Below are 8056 nucleotides of genomic sequence, written 5' to 3' on the forward strand. Positions count from 1 at the left end.
TCTGATTATAGATTCAAACACACAGTATTGAATAGGGATTATTCTGCCTTTAGGAAATGGGATTTAGATGAAAACCTGGCTTTTCTAGGGGACATCCATCCTTTCAAACCAGCACATCTTCCATACAATGGGGAGACGACGAGGGTCCCACCTGTGGGTGGTTTGAGTGTCAGCCCAGGGCCTGGCACGGGTGATGCCCGGGAAGGGGTGAGGTCCCTAAGGCTGAAGCGGCCGGGCTCCACATGCCCCAGGACGGCAAGGGGCTCCGGCCACCCACCCTTCACCCCGCGGCCCGCCAGGGACAGTGCAGCGCCCAGAGGGACTGGGAGCCTAGATGCCTCCCCCCCACAGCAGGCACGGGGTGGCCCCAGCACCATCGCACGGAGCTGGCCTCTTTGAAGGTGCCGAGACTGACAGCCCCTTTGCGGGCCACGGGGGGCCGAGGCCAGGAGCTGGCACCTTGTCACCGGGGCGTGACCACAGGGCGGGGGGCCTCCCCTCGCGGCCTCAGGAGACAACGTGGAGCTGCAGCCCGGGCTGGGGGCTGGCATAGCAGGCTGGCAGCGAAGCAGAACAAATCCCTGGAGAACTTCCTGTGTCCCCTGCCCGCCCCCGGTAACCTAATCCTGGGGGAAGCCAGGGGAGCAAGCCCGGGTTAGGGGCCGCAGTGGGGGTTCACGGTAATTTGAGGGGCTTCCCCGATAGGGGCTTCCCGATCATTTGATGTGGCAATTAGCGAGGGGACGTTTGTTGTCCGAGAAGACACAACCACCCCCTTCAATCACCCTGTTTATGCCTCTGCCGGGAGTCAAACAGCAGATAACGGGTGGACTTCAAAGGGCCCAGGTCGGTGGCCCCTGGAGCCACCAGACTGCGCTGTGCCCCCCGCCCCCTGCCCTTTAAGCAGCCAAGGCGTGACTTTTCCCCTGAGAAATTCTGGCCTTAATGGCATTGGGTGACAAAGGCAGGGGCTCGCCCACCCCGAGCCTGTTTCATGTGGGTACCTGGCTCAGCGACAAGTCATTTCCACCCAGGCAGATGAGCATGGCGGCCTGTGACCAGCAGGTGGGGTCTCCCAGATGCCTGGGCCCCCAGCCCTGCAGGAAGGGTGGCAGCTCAGGGCTGTGCCCCATGGGGACCCTGTTTTAGAGGCCGGTTGCAATTGCCTCGAGGATGACAGTGGCGGTAATGATGAGGATGGAGGCGGTGGCCCCTGCGGCTGCCTGTGGAGGTCCCGGCTCTGTGCCCAGCGGCCCTAGGAGCTTCACTGCAGACCAGGGCCCTGCTAGAACCTGCGCTGGTGACAGGGCGGCAGTGAAGGCACAAACAAGATCGGTTCAAGGGGTCAGTGCTAGAAAGACCATAAAGCGGGGGTGGGCGGGGCGAAGTGAGGACTGGGGTGCAGAGAGGCAGCCTGCCCCGAAGCTCTGGGGCACTGGGCGGGAGGAGCGAGGAGGGGTGAGTGAGGCAGTTCCAGGAACACAGACACCACCAGCCAGGGCGGCTGGAACAGGGGGAAGGGCTGGACTTGGGTGGAGGGGCTGCCCTGGATGGAGGAACTGTCAGAAAGGGCCTTGCATGCCAACAGAGCAGTTAGCCCAAGTGCTCAGGGGTCACTAAGATTTTGCTCTGGTCTTGCCATGCTCCTGCTCTAGTGCCTTCAGTGGCTCCCCATGGCCTCCCAAAGGAATTCCTTCTTGCACTGGCATTGGAAGCCCTCCACAGTTTGGACATAACACCCATCGTGGCAAAGACTCCAGCCCTTCCCTTTGGCCTCAACCCTCCCGGAGCCCCTGTGCTCCGCAAATGTCTACCAGCCCCACCTCTGCACCTTTGCTCAAACCTTGCCTCTGGCCCAAATGTTCTCTGGGCTACCCCTCGACTTCCAAGAAACTGCACCACCCATCAAGGTTCCTCAGAATTGCCTCTTCCCCGGGGAGGCCTCCCTAGAGCCAGTTCTCCCTCCTCCCCACTCCCCTGCTGTGTGAGCTCAAGGAGGGGCTGCCTTCTAGGAACCTCCTTGGAAAACTGGGACAATAAGAGAAACCACTTCCTGGGGTTGTTTTGAGGTTCAAATGAGATAATGAGGCAGGTCACAGCTACTTGCATGATCCTATTTCATGGGATATAAAGTGCCATTGATTATAACGCATCATTACCTTACATTCTTCTAGAGGCATAAAAAAAAAAAAAAGCTGACAGTTAAACAAGGACACACCCAGGAGGGGTGAGTCCAGAAACTCTGACTTTAACCAGAGGAAAGCTGTTGAAGGGTTTGAAACCCAGGAAGGAGAGCCTCAAGAAGCCTCAATTGCTGTTTTTCTGGAATTCTTCTGCTAAAATTCTGAGCCTGGAAATGGCCGGTGAGATCTGCCCATTTTTTCAGGTAAGGAAACTGAGGCGTGGGAAGGCGGAGGGCAAGCCTGTAGTCACGTGGTGAGCTGAGTCAGAGCTGGAGGTGAAGGAGGGGCTGGTGAGCACCCATGTGGGGGCCTCACGGTCTCCCCTCTGCCACCCCCCACAGGTCCCAGCCACGGCCCTGCACCCCTCCCACCCCGGCCTCCCGCCGCTGTGCAGTTGGAGGGCACAGCAACATTCTCGGAAACTGAGCTTTCCTTGGTCAAGTTCCACTGTAAATGTAAAAGGGGGTTCAGGGTTCACCTGCAGGGTGAGTCCTTTTGTGACACCCCCACTTGCTCATTTAGTTCATCTGACGTTACGTCTCCCAAGCTGAGCAGAGCTGGGACGTGTGAAGTGTGGGCCAGCGAACCTGGAGGCTGTGGGGATGTTCCCAGGCTGGATTCCACCCAGGGAAAGTGGAAACATGGATGTTTTCTGTGCATGCGAGAGCAGTAAAAGGGGGTGAGGCCACTTGCAAAAGTTACAGGCTCGCACATCCCAATGCCTTCCCGATCCCACCTTTGGCCCAGGAATGCGGTTGTGCGTTTTTTTAAATGTCAATGAGCAAGGTCACCCTCAGCCTGGGACGTGAGGCCAGGCCCCCACGGACCTTTGTTCAGGTGGAGACGTCCCTGTCTGACAGGTAGGGTGGCTGGGGGACCCCCCTTCCCACCTTTAGGGGACCCCCTACAGCAGTGTCCAGGCTGGCACCTGCCCCAATCCACACCTTTGGGGTGAGGGGAGCAGGCGCCAAGGAACCGTGTTGGATCTTAACCGAGGAAGGGGTGGGGGGCCTTGGTGGGTAGGCGGCCATGGACCAGGGTTCCTAAGGGGTTTCCTTAGTCTGCTCCTTCACTCAGCAGATGTTCCCATGCTCCTTCACCATGCCAGGACCCCGGCCAGGCTGGCCCTGTGATGAGAGGGTCCTGGGCCATCCCTGCACTGACCACAGAGGGCCTGGAGGGTCAGGCCGAGCTCAGCTGTGCAGGTAGAGCGTCTGCCTCCTTGGAGGGGGTGTGTAAGGAAGGGGTTGGGTCAGGCCAAGCCTGGGGGCCTTCCTGGAGGAAGGGGCTGTTCAGCTCAGAGGGGAAAGATGAGGAAAGGTGGGGGATTCCCACCTTTGGTTCCCTTTTCCTTGTTCCCTTGGTTTTGCTGTGATGTATCTGCGGCTGGGAGTTGCCCACATGGCAGGTGGAGGGGTCTATGGGTTGAAGGCAGCCCCAGGGGAGGCAGGTGGCCTGGTGGAGCCCAGTGGCCCCTGCCCTGCCGAGGCCCATGGAACTGAAGGTGTGCACAGCAAGGAGCAGCTGGCTCTGGGGGCGCTGGCAGCCTGGCCAGCCTGTGGGGTGGCCGGGAAGGGCAGGAGGAGCAGGCGAAGGACGAGGAAGGCTGAGCAGCCCTAAGTAAAGGTGGACATCCATTGAGCCCCTGGGGTGGGGGACAGCTTGGGGCGAAGCTGGCGGTGGGCAGCCCTGGTGTCCAACTGATTCCAGGACCCGTGCTGTGGACCCCCTGGCTGCGGTGGCCAGATTGTGCCCCTTTCAGAAACCCCCTGCTGCCAAGCCCCTCTGGGCAGCCTGGGACGCAGCACCCGGCCCTCAGGGGCCTCGAAGGGCCACGAAGGCAGGAGCTGTCCCCCGGCATGCTGGTCTCACTGCCCAGCGTCTAGAGAGGACAGTAAAGCGCTGGGCGTCGCCGTACCCCTGTGAAGGAGCCGCCCAGCGGGGAAGTGGGAGGTGCTGCTAGGGCTGCTGGATGGACATCACCCATGGCGTGGCTCCAGAGAAATCTGGCAAGATTCTGGTACAGAGAGGCTTGAAAGAAGCAAAATAAAACCACTGAGCAGCAGATGTGGCCTCTCTCTCTCAGCCAACACAACAAGCAAACTCACACCCTCTCCCTGTCTGCGTGGGACATGACTCCCAGGGGTGTGGACCTTCCTGGCAACGTGGGACAGAAATCCTAGAATGAGCTGAGACTCAGCATCAAGGAATTGAGAAAACCTTCTCGACCAAAAGGGGAAAGAGTGAAATGAGACAAAATAAAGTGTCAATGGCTGAGAGATTCCAAACGGAGTCGAGAGGTTATCCTGGAAGTTACTCTTATGCATCAGGTAGATATCTTGTTATTCAAGATGTAATGGAGAGGCTGGAGGGAACTGCCTGAAAATGTAGAGCTGTGTTCCAGTAGCCATGTTTCTTGAGGATGATTGAATAATGATACAGCTGTCACAATGTGACTGTGTGATTGTAAAAACCTTGTGTCTGATGCTCCTTTTATCTACCTTGTCAACAGATGAGTAGAATATATGGAATAAAAATAAATAATAGGAGGAAGAAATGTTAAAATAAATTTAGATTGAAATGCTAGTGATCAATGAAAGGGAGTAGTAAGGGGGATGGTATATATGAATTTTTTTCTGGTTTTTTTTTTTTATTTCTTTTTCTGAATTGATGCAAATGTTCTACGAAATGATCATGACGATGAATATGCAACTGTGTGAGGATATTGTGGGTTATTGATTATATAATCAAGAACGGAATGATCATATGATAAGAATGTTTGTGTTTGTATGTTGTTATGTCGAATAAAAAAAGAACATATACATGTACACACACACAAAAAAACCACCGAGCGGGGGACCCGGGGGGGTCTCAGGCTGCTGGGGGGAGCAGGGCAGTGGGGCCTCCCGGGGAGGGGCGGGGCCGGCCCCCAGGTCTCTTCTTCACCCGGCGGAGGTCAGTTATGTGGGTGTCATTTTAGAACTAATCATCAAACCCTTTGGGGGTGGGGGGCGCGCATGTGCCCGGGCTTTGGAGTCAGGATTGGCTTCTTTTGGGGTTGAATCACATCCCCCCCAAAAGACGCTTTCAAGCCCTAACCCCTGGAACCTGAGGCGGTGACCTCACTTGGAAATAAGGTCTTTGGGAGAAGGGCTACAGGGTTAGGGCAGACCCTACAGCAGTATGACCAGTGTCATTATAAGAAGAAATCCAGGGCGGTGCGATGGTGGCTCAGTGGCAGAATTCTTGCCTCCCCTGCCGGAGATCAGGGTTCGATTCCCGGAGCCTGCCTGTGCCAAAGAAGAAATCCAGACACTGAAGAGACCCAGAGGAGAAGGAGTGGACACTGCAGTGGGGACAAGCCCAGGGGCGACAAGGAGGGCCGCTGCTGGAAGAGGCTGGAAAGGAGCCACCCCCAGAGCCTCCAGAGCTGTGCGGGCAAAACTGCTGCTACTTTAAGTGTTCCGCCCCACCCCACACGTGTCCGTGGACTTGGTTATGGCACTTCGGGGCACCCTGAAAACCAGGCAGGTTCTGGCTCTGCCACTCCTGGTGCCGTGACTGGCGCCAGCCCACTCACCTGCTCCCTTTCTTACCTGTAAAATGGGGACACAGGAAGCCCGAGCTCCGGGGCTGTCCCGAGGATTGGCTGCCCCATCCCCTGGGCAAATTATTTTAATTTGTCAGCTCTAAGGCCAGGGGAGGGCTGGGCTGCTGCGGAGATGCCACTGGGTGCCCAGGACCTGGGGAAAGGAAGAAAAGGAGCTGAGGTGCTGGGCGAGGCAGGTGCCAGGCCAGGTGGGAGCAGCCAAGTGGGCCCCAGAGGTGCACCAGGCCAGCGGGCGCTCTTAAGGCCAGGGCAGAAATTAACACGGAATCGGAGCTGTGGGTACGAGGGGTGTCACAGGGGCAGAGACTGCAGTGGTGGGGGTCAGTGGGGACCCGGAGCAGGGAATGGCTGCTCAAATGCCATTTGGGGTCGCTGGGCAGTGGTGACCCAGCAAAGCCTTCTCCATTCCGTCCCAACCGAAAAGCTCCCCGGGGGTGGGCCCGTCCCCTGGGGACAGGCCTTTGACATTTTCAGGGACACCAGCTGAAGTCCTTGGCTTCCAAGCATCTCCAGAGGACAGCAATTTGCCTTCCCATTATGAGCTTGATGGATGAGCCTGGGGCCCGGCAGTCTGTCCCCTCTGGAGGGTGGCCACTCCGGCCAGCCCGGTAACCACAAAAAAAGGCAGCCGACGTGCATGACAAAATGTTTTCTCGCCGCTCCAATGCTCGTGACAGATCCTCTCAAAGAAAATGCAGTCGCTGCAGAAGCGATTCACGCTGGTGGTTTTCGTAGCGCCGAGGTCAGCTTTTATTTGGCAGATGAAGAAGGGGCCACCGGGTCTTTGCTGTCTCTGGGAGCAATGCCCCCTGGGGGCCACAGCTCCCCCACCCCTCCAGCCAGCATGCATGAGGCCGCTCTCCTTGGATGAAGTTTCCAAAAGCCCTGGATGCAGTTGGAGGCTGCTGCTTGCTCAGGGCCCTGCATCTCCATTGCCCGGCTCTGACGCTGCCTTCTGCTGGCTGCTATTGATTCCAAAAGAGAAGACAGGGCTCCTGCCATCTCAACTGTAATCCCAGGTAATGCAGGGCCCCCAACAGTGCAGGCTCCCATGGCGCCCTGTACCAGCCCTGCTGGGGCACCAACCAGGTGTCCTCAGATAATGACTTGTCTCTTTGATTGATGATGGAAAGTCTCCCAGTTGAAACCCAGCCCCCATAGGGGTCTTTCTTATTGGGCTTTCCATTTCCAGACTGAGAACACCCTGGGTCTATTTTGCAAAGAGAATCAGATGAAAGCCCCTCCCCCACCCCAAAACAACTCTGCTCTTGTCTTGATTCTGGTGGAAGACACACGATTCTGAGCATTTGTTATAAAACCTGGACACAGCATGGCGAGTGAATTCTACTGTGTGCATGCGTGAAAGAGCAGTTACCTCTAGTGGGAGAGACGCGGAGAAGCCTGGCACAGCTGGTGGATGCCCCCCAAAAGGCCCATTTCCTCATCTCCAGAACCTGTGACCTTCCATGCAAAAGAGACTTTCAGCTGAGCTGAAGAGAAGGCTCTCGAGAGGGGAGAGTATCCGAAATCACCCATGCAGGACCAAAGTGCTCATGGGGGTCATTATTAGCAGGCAGGAGGGTGGGACTCAGAGAAGGAGATGGGGCAGCAGAAGCAGAGGTTGGGGGGAGGCAAAGAACAGACCAGGAGCCAAGCTGGAAAGGGCAAGGAAATAAATTGCCACCCTAGACCCTCTGGATGAAATGCACCTTGATTGTGGGACTGCTGACCTCCCGAACTGTGAGATAATACCTTTGTGGTGTTTTACTCATTACGTCTGCAGTGATGTGTTATAGCAGCCACGAGAAACTCATACACCTTGCTTGGTAGCTCGGACTTGGGATCAAATAAATTTTTCTCATAAGTTAAAAAAAAAAATACATAAACAGGTTGAATTTTTAAAGGGAATCCCTGAAGCCAACGATAAAATGGGAAGCAAAAGCATCTACGGGCATAGACTCTGGCCAGCTGTGCACCTCAGGCAGGACTGAGGTGAATGGGTGCAGGGCTGAGCATGCACACGGCAGGCCTTGGGGCTCTGGATGGGGGTGGGTGGGGGGCTAGGCTTCCTGATGGACACAGCGCAGCTGCAGGCCCCCCCCCCAGGCAATGCACCTCGGGAATGAGGAAACAAGCAGGAGAGCTGGGGACCACCTCCAGGCGTCATGGCTGGGGACACCTCCCAGGGAAAGGGAGCTTAAGACTGAATGGAGCAGAAGCCGCCCAGTATCCACCAAGGCAGGAGCTCAGTTGGCCCTTGCAG

The sequence above is a fragment of the Tamandua tetradactyla genome, chromosome 9 (assembly GCF_023851605.1).
Source record: "Tamandua tetradactyla isolate mTamTet1 chromosome 9, mTamTet1.pri, whole genome shotgun sequence".
Classification (NCBI taxonomy): Eukaryota; Metazoa; Chordata; class Mammalia; order Pilosa; family Myrmecophagidae; genus Tamandua; species Tamandua tetradactyla.